Source organism: Tamandua tetradactyla, chromosome 4 (genome assembly GCF_023851605.1).
Source record: "Tamandua tetradactyla isolate mTamTet1 chromosome 4, mTamTet1.pri, whole genome shotgun sequence".
Taxonomy (NCBI): domain Eukaryota; kingdom Metazoa; phylum Chordata; class Mammalia; order Pilosa; family Myrmecophagidae; genus Tamandua; species Tamandua tetradactyla.
This window is the reverse complement of record NC_135330.1, coordinates 53,973,727-53,986,391: the sequence shown is the minus strand read 5'-3', so window position 1 is coordinate 53,986,391 and position 12,665 is coordinate 53,973,727. Positions and strand designations below refer to the sequence as shown.

The 12,665-nt window shown below is 35.9% G+C and overlaps 1 long non-coding RNA gene and 1 pseudogene across 2 annotated transcripts in view; both read right to left on the bottom strand.

The window, feature by feature from the left end:
• LOC143678960 (uncharacterized) overlaps positions 1–10,737 on the bottom strand; it is a 72,992-nt gene extending 62,255 nt beyond the window's left edge. The window contains exon 1 of one of the 2 annotated variants that reach the window (XR_013173500.1): positions 10,630–10,737. This is a non-coding gene — a long non-coding RNA (uncharacterized LOC143678960). The remainder of the gene's footprint in view (positions 1–10,629) is intronic. The other variant, XR_013173501.1, reaches the window with a different exon arrangement.
• LOC143678959 (splicing factor, proline- and glutamine-rich pseudogene) lies at positions 8,852–9,762 on the bottom strand (annotated as a pseudogene).
• Positions 10,738–12,665: the final 1,928 nt, after the last annotated feature.

The following is a 12,665-nucleotide window of genomic DNA, read 5'->3' as shown; positions in this document are numbered from 1 at the left end:
TACCTATCATTTCTTTTTGTGTACTCTTGGTAAGCATGATGTGGATGAATTTATTTATCCATGGGGCCAATCCTAAGTAAAGAAAACTAGATATAACCAGTACCTTTTTAGGCAGAGTTAATTTGCCACATTTAATTCTTTCCTGAGACTGAATTTAAAATTGAATTTTAACATCTATCCTAATACCTCTATGGAGAAGTTATAGAAAAACAGAAAAAACATGAAGAATCTGCATAACTACAATGAATATTTCCCTTGAAAGTGACCTAATTCGGTAAAAAATAAAGTTAAAAATCTTAAATTATTAATGAAATGCTTATTTTAACAGTAATTTGCATGAATTTAAGTTTCAGTTCCAAGAAAGGTCTGAAAAACATAGATCAACAAATTATATTTATATACTTTCTAGATTTCTCCAACTGTATTATCTATTCACCTAATTTAATACAATAATTCTAACAATTATCTGTGTTGGTTTGAAGCTATTATGTATCCCAGTAAAGACCATGTTCTTCTAATCCATTCCTGTGGTGTGGACCTGTTGTAGGTGGGACCTTTGGTTAGGTATTTCAATTGAAATATGACCTACCCCATACAAAGTGGGTTTTAATCCTTTTGACTGGAGTCCTTTATGAGAGGATAAAGGATGGAAAAAAGCTGAGAGAGCTTAGAGAGAGAGAAAAGCCTCAAAAATGCTAAGAGAGAACTCACAGAAACTCAGAGAGGAAGCTACTGAAAACAGGAGTTGAAAGCAATGAGACCCGGGAGCTAAGGACCAGCAGATACCAGCCACGTGCCTTGCTATTTGACAGAGGAATCCAGATACCAGCGGCCTATCTTCAGAGAAGGCATCTTCCTCTTCGATGCCTTAATTTGGACATTTCATGGCCTAAAAACTGCAAATCTGTAAGCCAATAATTCCCCATTGTTAAAAGCCACCCCATTTCTGGTATACTGCATTTTTGGAGTTTTAGCAAACCAAAACAGTATCTATGAATGGAATAACACTCTCTAGCAATATTGCATGGTCAAAAGCATGGATTTTAGCCCCAATTTTTCAATATTGTTTAACTGATATTCAGCAAGTTATTTCATATCTATGCAATTCAGTTTCCTCGGGTGCAAAATATTAGTACCACTTTTAGATTGTTGTGAGGATTAAAGGACTCAATACATTTTAAAGCACTTGGAACAGTTCTGGAAACATAAATGCTATAAAAATGTAAGCTAGTATTAGTAATGACAATACCATGTTGCTATTGTTATGATTATACGTGGCAAAATCTTAGAACCTATATGATTTCCATACCTCCCATTGACCTTTGGCCATCTTTTAATCTAAAGTAAAGCTTTATGTCCTTTCTCTTAAACTATGTCTAAGTGACCAGGAAAGTGGCTCTCATTATTCTTTACCCTAAAAATGAGAGTCCAGCATTAAGTTTAAAGAAAGATCAGTAGAAACTGGGGCTGTGTCTGACCAAAGATGCAATGCCAGGAAACAGGAGGGAAGTTTGTGAGTTCTCTCATAGAAAATGACCACGTCATATTTATCCTTCACTGCCAAATCATGTTACTAATTTCATAAAATACTTGTCAATTAATTTGACCTCAGCAATAGTATGCTAGAGTACCTTCCTGGTTGCAGAAGAGGAAATATAATTCATCATAAATCAAATTATTTTAAGTAATTGACAACTTAAGAACAATCACAAATTATTACCCTGAATAGAACACATTTTACAATTAGTTTGAAAAATGGGTTGAAATGATCTTCAAAGAAATTATGGTGTAAACATCAAATAGGTAAACATACATTATTAACTATGGTGATTTGGAGTTGTATTTATCCCAGAAAAAACATATTCTTAAACTTAAATACATTCCTGTGGGCATGAACCATTGTAAGTAGCAATTTTTGGAGAGGTAACTTCAGTTAAGATGAGGCTTAACACAATCAGGACAGGTTTTTAATCTGATTACTGAAGTCCTTTATAAGTGACATGAAATTCAAACATAGAAAGTGAAAGCCAGAGGTGGAGTGGCCAAAAGCCGAAATTCAATGGAACCCAGAAGAAAATAGGACAGAAGAAGTTGCCATATGCTTTGACATGTGACAAACTAAGGCCTACGGATCACCAGCAGCCAGCCCCATAAAGCCAGTCTTTGGGGAGAAAGCATGGCCTTGCTGATTTCATGATTTGGATTTTTCCTGGCCTCAAAACCATGAGCCATTAAATTCCCCATGTTTAAGCCAGCCCATTGCTTGGTATTTGCTTGAACTGGCAAAAGAAACTAAACACAGATTTAATAACGTATTTACATATCAGAGTAATCTATAAGAGTGTTTGATGACTTTATGGTAAAGCCATATCTATTTGAGAAAATCTGTTGACTGAGGTTTACAAGATGGACAAAATGGGCCATTAAATCCTATCAAAACCAATAACTATGTTAATAGGAATAAGTATAGATGCATATATGTTTTATGCAAAATTAAATCCAAAATTAAGGCCTAATGAAGATAGACATTCAATTCTTGTCCATTCAAAAGAAGTCTGGAGATGGAGTCTAATATTGATTTGGTGTCATGAGTAATCTTTGTTCCTCTTCTCCTGTAGTTCTTTCATTCTGTCATTTTACCCCATAGTCCAAAGTGGCTGCTTAAATCCCAGCCAATAACCTTTCTCACTTTGCATACAGGAAGAAAGAACAAGGAGGAGTAAGGGCTGCAGGATTACACACCTTATCTTTTAAGGAGACTCCTTGGAAGTCCCACACAACACTCAAGTTTAACATTTCATTGCATACTAATTATGTAGTTATACATAGCTGAGAGGGAGATGGGAAAATGTAGTTTTTTATGCTGAGTGGCAATGCATGTGTTGGTGTTATGCTATTGAGAGGGAAAGAGAGAAAGAATGCAGGGGTAAGCAATTAAGAGTCTCTGCCACAAGAACATTTATCTAAGTCATAATTTACAGGTGTTCTAACACTTTAGGCAAGCAAAAACGCAAAAATATTTCAAGGACATCTTTGAGACATTAATTCACCATGGAAAGTGCTTATTTTCAAGTGTCTAAAATAAAAATCAAAACATTACTATTTGAACCACAGTGGTTGACATCAATAAGTGCAATTTTGTTATAAAACACAGATTAAATCTGGGTCTGGAGCCAAACAGCTTGGGTTGAGTCCTGGTACTAACTGCATGATCTTGAGCAAGTCATTTGGCACCTTAGCCTCCTCATCTGTGAAATTGGGACAGTGGTATCTGTTGAGGTTGATGTGAGAATTACGTAAGTTAAAAATGTAAAGTTAGTAAATATACAACAGTGCCTGATTTCTAGGAAATGCTAAAAAAAATTAGCTATTATAATTTATATTATTATTGGCATTATAGTGAATGCACATGCTATCTACTAGATTTTATACTATATTAGAAATACATAATATAAGCAAAAAATCCAATTAAATATATATATATATTAGTTTTATGCATATTAAATTTTTATTTAATTTTAGACCACACATTTTTACTGGATATAAAATCTAATAAAGGGAAATTGATCAATAATATATAAATGATTTTAAGTGAATATACAGATTGCTAAAGAAAACAACTGCAAAAACATCAATGCTATGGGCAAGATTGTATTCTCTTCATTATGAATTATTAGTGTACATTTTTTCAGTGTTACTGGCCAAGAAAATCATACACATGGGAACAAAAAAGAGAACAAAATTATGCTCAATTTATAAATTGTTTGCTCCTAAATGAATCATAAGTATATTGTGGAATAAAGCCTAGGTTCCTATTAGCGAAATTTCACCTATTTAAAAAGTTTCATGAAATCTTCCCAGCAATACATATTAGTGTCTTTAAAATAATTAGCTCTCATATTATTTAGAAGTATATTAATTAAAAGAACTGTGTAAATCTGATATACTGACAAATTGCACCCTCTAGTGGAAAAAAATGTTATTCCATAAACATTCGGTTTATCAATTTCAGGTCTGGCATATTCAAATGTGCTTCAATCTAAATTTAAAAACTAATAATATAATGATGTTTTATGACCTAAACGAATGTATATCTATGACTATTAGTTTCCTTTGGGTCCCCAGGAATTTGCTCTGAATTTCAGAGTCTGTTATGTAAATCAGATATTAAACGTTGGAAAAGCAAAAGAAATTTAAGGAAAAATTGGACCACATGCGCCTGCATATATTGAATATTTTTAGGAGAATATTCCTGGCTATGTATTTTTAAAGTAGAAATATTTTCGATGTATATCTCTGTGTTGAAGATGTTGGGTTACTATATTAACTTTTATTTATATTCCTGTGAGCAAAAACTTTGGTTTGACAGGTATTCAGTTGCTCAATACTGGAAAAGGAATTTTTAAAAACGAAAACTGAAGCATCAGCTATTTCTGCCACAAATTGAAGAGCGGAGTGTATTAGTTAGGGTTCTCTAGAGAAACAGAATCAACAAGGAACACTCGCAAATATAAAATTTATAAAAGTGTGTCACGTGACCACAGGAATGCAGAGTCCAAAATCCACAGGGCAGGCTGCGAAGCCGACGTCTCCGATGGATGGCCTGGATGAACTCCACAGGAGAGCCTCACCAGCCAAAGCAGGAATGGAACCTGTCTCCTCTGAGTCCTCCTTAAAAGGCTTCCCATGATTGGATTTAGCATCACTAATTGCAGAAGACACTCCCCTTTGGCTGATTACAAATGGAATCAGCTGTGGATGCAGCTGACGTGATCATGACCTAATCCCATGAAATGTCCTCATTGCAACAGACAGGCCAGCGCTTGCCCAATCAGATAAACAGGTACCACAACTTGGCCAAGTTGACACGTGTCCCTAACCATGACAGGGAGGAATAAGGAAAAGATAAATAATAATTTTGAGCTTAGACAATGTGTCAGGCTTATTGCTAGGTGAACTCACACTCCTCCTGTCAACTGTGGAGTGATGAAAAGTTTCATACAGGTTCTCAAATACTTTTTTTAACCAAAGTATACCTAATGACAAAGGAAATAGGAAGACATAATCCACAACAACTGCTTATAAAATACGAAATGTCTCTATTTTGAAAATTCTTCAGACAAATATTCCATTCTACTTCAAAATATGTTTTTTCAATATGAAAATTAATATAGTAAAATTACTTTATTTCAGGAAACAAACATCAATTTTTTTGTGCTCCAGTCTGAAAAGAATGAAAGCTGACCCTAAGAGGATGTGATAAGAGATACGCTTAAACAAAGATTGATAGGTTCCAAAATTGAGTTCATTCTACAATATTTTATGCCAATTCTATGGTTATAAACTCCTTTTCTTCTTACGTTTCATATGAAGCTGATTTGATGATACATTACCAAAAGCAGGCATGGGTATTACCTTAATCTGAAGTCTTTTTTTAACTATCATATCTCCTTGATATTATCCTCCACCCCCACCCCACCACCTTAACTGTTCTCTTTTTACTCCAATACTGCCTCTAAAAACCTCTTTATTTTTCCTAAATTTTTAGCCTTCACTTTTCACACCCCACATTGCAAAACAAAGTCTGATAGTCCAATCATCAGAGGACATTAAGTCTTTTCCTTTCAGAAAATTATGCAGAAGAAATAAAATTGTCTCCCCATGTTTCCACCTTGCCAAACAAGCAATTGCTATCCTTGGCAAATCAACCTCTAATCAACCTATTTCTTAGAAGAAGGCAAACAGTATTTATCTTTGTGAGCTAAAACTTTTCTGGCCTGTGACCTAATTCTGACACCCTCCTTGCTCTCCTCTTCTCCCTTGAGCTAAGGCATTTAACCATTAGGGAAGGTTTGGGTTCAACCCCCTTGAACACCTTCCTCATTAACTTCATTATCTTTGTTTTGCTGAGTTGAGATTTTATTTCTACTTCTTCTAAGTTCTTTATGTACTTGTTTATAAATATTTCTAGTTTATTTTACTTATTTTTATTTTCTGTGCATCTCTTTTAAAAATGTAACCCCATGTCCTACACATGAATCTTATTGGTTGTACTCTCTCTTACTATTTCCTTTTTATTCCCTTTCTCTTCTGTACCCATTTTAGTTCTTTTTGTTTTCATTTTCTTTTCTCTTTGTTTTCCCTTCTTTCCACCTTTCCATACTAGATCGTATACTAGGCCCACAATGGTGAATAAAGGATAGCATCTCTTATGTATAGTGGATATTAATAAGAAAGTACTCAAATAAACTTATATTATAGCCATGTTAAGTGCTACAAAAGAAAGTATGTGGTTTTATGAGAGCATATGGCTGAGTTATTTATGAGGCTAGTCAAAGATGTCAACAAAAACATCCCTAAAGGACTGCTGAACTGAGGTCTCAAGAAAAAATGAAAAGAATGAAGAGCTGTGCTGCAGGTAGAAGGCACAACATGTGCAAAAGTCTTGTGAGAGGAGAGAATATGCAAGGTGGTTTGCAAGAAGTAGGAAAAGGCCCAGAGAGGGGAAATATGGCATGAAATATAGAGGGAAGCAGTGTTCAGATCATGCAGGTCTTGTTAAGAATTTTGTTATGTATATTACAACCAAAAGGAAGCCGTTCAAAAGTTTTAGCTACGGTAAGGGTGGTGACATAATTAGATTTGCACTGGAAATCTGACTCTTCTACATATTAGCTATGTGACATGACTTTGGGCAAGTTTCTCAACTTCTCTAAACCTCTTCTATAATTATCATTACTAGTTAGCAGTACTATTAGTTAGTAGTAATGATAGTTCAGCTTTATGGAGCATGTACCCTGCACTAGATACCATCCTGTTTTACACGCACCATCTCATTTAATCCTCACAATTCCACTATGATGTAAGTACTATTATTTTCACCTTCATTTATTAATGAGATACATACACCTTCTCACACATAAAGTAATCTGAGCCTAGTGTTTTCTTTTCAGGTAGATTTTAAATTGTGGATTCGCATTGCTTAATGGTTAAATGACTTTCTTCTATTTTTATTTGGGAGAGTTTTGTTTTTTCTCAAAATTAATTTTTGTTCTGGGAAGTGATCATGATGATGAATATGCAACTATGTGATGATATTGAGAATTGCTGAGTGTATGTGTTGGAAATGTTTGTGTTTCGTGTAATTTTTTTAATTAATAAAAATTTTTTTAAAAAATAATTAATTTTTGTAGAAATGTATCAAATTTCATACAAATTTTCCATTATACTGGAAATTTTAAAAATATCCTTTTATTATCTTTTTTAAGGTTTATAGCTTCTGTATCATGTCATATTTTTCATTCCTGATAGTGGTTTTTTTTTTTTCCTAATTATTCTTCTTAAGGTATATAATCATGGTCCAGTCATGGCATAGAAAGCATATTAGTGATTTTAACAGGAAGAATATATTATAAATAATGGCTAATTAGGTGTTGGAGACCTGAAAAGGCAAAAAAGAGGACACTGAAGTATTACAAAGTTTGCGATTTCAAAAAGGAGCTACCACTCCAGGAATAAGTTGTAACTAGTAAAACAAAAAGCCGGGGGGGCACTAAAAAGCCAAAATCCAGACTTTTGAGAAAGGACGAGACCTTCGAGACGGGGACAATGATTGGTTAGTGCTAATTATCTGAGTTGGAAGGAAAGACTGCACAGGTCTGCCATCCAGTTGTCTGAGAGAAGTGCTTTGGCCAGTTAATGCTGGTTTCTCTGAGGTGTGAATTTTATTTTGGAAATTTCTTGAGTTATCTTTTTGTCTAATTAATTCTCTTTATCTCTGTCTAAATCCATCCATTGGGTTCTTAATTTTATCTATTGTATTTTCCAGTTCTAGAATTTCTATTTCTCTCCATGAATAATGGGTGAATATTTGCCCTCCTCTTGCATATGACCCATTCTGCCAAGTTTCCTGAACAAAGGAAGCGCAAACAGTTAAAAGTCCCTCAAATGGCATCAAGATCTCAGCAAAAGATGATGGAAAGTTTTCAGGTTCCAGTTCACTGAGTACTCTGTCTTTTGCAGAAAATGTCCCAAAAAGTTAATCAAGGTTTTCTTTGGGTTACCAATGGTTTTCTTCTTTACCCTATTCTGGATTTTCTACAAATCATATAGATTTGTAGCATATTGCTTTCTTTATCAAAAGGAAAATTTTTTAAAAAAACAGACAATCATGCTCTGCCGCCAACTTTAGAAATGTATCCCTGGTTTGTAATTACGTGTAAGTTAATTTGATCATAGGGATGCATTTAAAATAAAGGCACATGAATTTGAAATAGTTAAAAAAAAATTGGTACTAGTTGTTCTCAGCAGGAGGGTTGATCTGAGCCACTTAATCCACCATTATAGATACTGGAACTTCACCCTACAATTTTTCAAAAAGTTTATATAGTTGATTTAACAACTTTTTTTTCTTAATGATTAGAGTCTTTCTCCATTTTAGTACTTTTTAGAATTTTTTTGTGTTTTGTAATAGCACTTTTATGGTTTCAATTTATTTTCAAACTCTTGGATCTTTTCAAAATTTGTCCTAATATGGTGAAAAATTCAGATACAACTTACTTTTATTCCTGATGCCCACCCATTGTTTTCATCCTTATTTACTGGACAGTCTGTCTCTTTTGCCAGAGATGTGAAATATTACCTTTTTATACAGTAAATTCTCCTACAAATTTGGATCTGTTTCTGGACCTTTACTTTTTTTTTCTTTAGTATAACTATTTTTGTATTTATTTGAAGCAGAGTAGAAAAAAAAATTGGAGGTGTATGGGTGGTTCAGTGGTAGAATGCTCACCTTCCATGCAGGAGACCCGGGTTCAATTCCCGGACCATGCACTCTCGCCCCCCCCCCCCCAAAAAAAACAGGTACTCTTCGGGAATTCAAGGGGCACAATGTACACTACCATAACTTGAGGAACATTTCTCCACTTCTTGATTGTGAAGTTCTTTCTCGTGTCTTAATTCTTCCTGGCATCTTATCATTCAGATCTTGATGTAAAAGACTTGCCTGATGCTCATACTAGGCATTCACCATTTCACTTTCCAATTTGTCCTTTGCATCTTTCATGTTTTTTTCAACTTGTTCCCTCTGCTGTTTTTCCATTTCATCCAAGGATTTCCATCGCTAAGAATATTCATACTCAAACGTGCCATGCTGGGCAAAACGAAGAGGTGTTTTTCTCTCCTTCTGATATGCTAGATTCTTCTGTGCAAGTTTTTCAGGAAGACCATCTTCATCATCTAATTGTTCAAGTGGCTCAACAACAACTGGACGAGGAATTGTTGTCTGTAAGAAAACACCTTCACTGCACCGTTCAAATGCTTTTCTTGCTGCCGATTTAGAAGTAAATTCAATAATGCCTTTCCCTGTAGATCTTCCACCATCATCCACAATTGCAATAGCCCTTTCAATAGGACCAAGCTGGCGAAAGGCTTCTTCCAAAAGTTCATTGGAAATACAAGGTGAAAGGTTTCAAACGGAAAGGGCAGCCTCACGTGTGGCAAAGGGAACCTGAAGCCGTCTACCTTTCATGGGCGTATCATCAAATTCAGCTTTGGCAATTTCCGACAAGGCTTTAGATTCAAGTTTAATAAATCCAAATCCTTTGCCTTTGTTGATAAAAACTTCTCCTGGTTCTTCATATTTAGCAATCTTTTGAATTCACCCTTTGCATTGTCAGCAGGTAGATTACTAACAAACAACCCACAGCGCTGTGTGTAAATTTTCTCTCCAGGCTTCCTCAAGAGAGACAAGTTGGCTTGCTTTCAATTCCTCGGAATCAGAGATCTCTTTACTGCAGCCGCCTGTTCTGCCCGGGTGGGGCCGGGCCCTGGAGGTTGCAGCAGACGTCAGGGGCATGGTGGGCGGAGCGGAGTCAGAGCGCGGGTTCCTACTTCCCGAGCAAGGCCGAGTCCCTGAGGAACCAGGAGCTTAGATGAGTCCCGTGGGGGCAGCGGCTGCTGATGCGGTTGCGGGATCACGGGCTTGGGACCACCCGGGCCAGGCCCGGGATTCTTGGGCCTGGGGTTCTGATTGAGGCCCGCCTCCTCCCCAACTGCCACCACCCCGACTGCGAGCCGATTCAGAGACATATCTGTCGTCATGGGGCGTTCAAGGTAGAAGCGATGAAGACGCTCTGGAAGGTGGACACCTTCCTCCAAACAAAATGGCGGATGAAATCACCGGGCTAATAATTTTTTATTATGTCATTGTGTGTCTCTTTTTTCACGTGTCTGTGTGACACTCTTTTACTAAGCTTTATTTAGGAATAATTGTCATATAATATTCTGCATGCATTTAAGGTGCATAATCGTATCATTCTTGACATACGTATACTTTGGTGAAACCATCATCACAATAAAAATGAACAAAAGTTTCCTTGTGTACTTTCCTATTGATCACTTTTCCCCATCCTAGTTGTCACACACACCCCCCCCCAGAGAAACAAACTATCACTGTAGTTTGTAGTTTCCAGAATTTAGAACTTTTGATTCCTGAAAGTTTTAGGAGGCGAAACGGTGAGAAAGAAGGAACATAGACAAGGAAATTTAAAGTGGGGGGTGGGGTGGGTTTATTTCTGTGCTCCCGGGCTGAGCTCACTGAACCCGAGATGGAGGGAGGTGAGTCAGTACCTGGGTGATGGCGTGGGCGGCTTTTCAGCAAGGGGGTCAGGTGACGTCCAGAAGGGGTGGTTCTTTGAAAGCCAGATGGTCAGAAGGAGAAGTTCTCCGGAAGTCAGGTGCCCGGAAGGGGCGGTTCCAGGAGCCATGTTGGGAGGGGCGACACAGCCTCCGCAGCTCCAGTTGCAGTGCCCTTCCCCATTCCCCCGACCTAACAAATGGAATAATATAGAATATACTTGTGATGGTTAGGTTCTGGTGCCACTTGGCCAAGAGATTATGCCCAGCTGTCTAGTCAGGAAAACACTGGCCTGACTGTTGGTGTAAGGATGTTTCACTGCTGGTTGATAAACCAGAAGGCTGGTGCATCAAATCATCAATCAGTTGTTTGCATCTGTGTCTGATTGCATTGATGATCAACTAAGGCCTGTGTCTCCCACAATGAGATAATCCAATCAATTGGATTACCTGTAATTGGGCGAGTCACTTTTCATGAGATAATCTAATCAGGTTTCCAACATACAATATTGAATAGGTTTAAAAGAAACAGTTGCTTCCAAGAGATTGGATTAAGATTAAAGCCTGGCTTTTATAGGTGCCTAAATGCTTTCAAACTGGCACACTTTATAAATCTCATATTTACTGAGCTCTCCTATTGGTTCTGTTTCTCTTGAGAACCTTAACACAATACTTTTTCTACTTATAACTATTTCAAGATCCATTTATGTTGTTGCCAGTATCATTAGTATGTTCTTATCTATTGCTGAGTAGTAGTATTCCATTATATTAATATGCAATTTGTTTGATCATTAACTTGTTTGCTTCTAATTTAAGCTATTACATATAAAGCTGCTGTGAACAATACTTCATATGTGCTTTCATTTCTTTTGGGTAAGAAGGGAATAGCTTGGGTTTTATGGTACGTTTAAGTATAACTTATTCAGAAATTGCTCAACTATTTTCCAAAATGTTTGTAGCATATTACATCTCCACCAGGAGTGTATGAATGTACTAGTTGATGCACATACTTGTCAATACTTGATATTGTTAGTCTTTACAATTTTAGATATTCTAAAGGATGTATATTAGTATTTCATTGTGGTTTTAATTTGCATCTTTCTCAAGAGCATCGTTTCATGTGTTTATCTCCTTTTGTGAAGTGTCTGAACAAATGTTTTCTCAACTTATGTTGGTTTATTTTTCTTTTTTATCTATTAGTTGTAAGAGTTACTTTTATACTTTAGCTATAAGCCTTTAGCCAGCTGTTTTTCAAATGTCTATTCCCAGTCTTTGGCTTACCTTTTTATTTTCATAACATTGTCTTTGAAGAAGTTTTAATATCGATGCAGTCCAGTGTATCAATGTCTTTGAATATATAGATCAATTTGGGGATAACTGATGTCTTTACAATATTGATTCTTCCCATCTATGAACATAGCATATTTCTTCAATATTTAGGTCTTCTTTAATGTCTCTGAGGTATATTTTGAAGTTGGAGTCAGAAAGCAATGACTGACGGACCAAAATCTCTCCATGACCTGCTTTTCTATGGCCCATGAACTAAGAATGATTTTGCCATTTTTAAAGGGTTGTAAAAAAAAAGAATGAAGAATTTGGGAGAGAGACTACATGTGGCCCACAAAGCCTAAAATATTTACTCTCTGGACATTTATAGAAATAAAGAAAAGTTTGTTGGTCTTAGTTGTAGAGAATTGTGTATAGAAGTCATGTACATAATTATTTTTTCCCAGATATTTTATATTTTTTATGTCATTGATGAAAACATACTTTTATGATTGAATTTATGTAAAATTACATGCCTGGTACAACATAGTGTTCAATGAATATTCAATGAATAAATGAAGAAAAACATTTTAATTTTCAGAAATAAACTTGTAAACTTTTGAAACTAGCATATTAAAGAATATTAAGACCATGACAGATTCGCAAAAGGAAGATACTAGGGAGAAATTCTTTCTTGTCCTTCTATTGTGTGGTCATGGTCCTTTGTTTCACTTTCTACTTCTCCTGCCATAGACTACTTACAA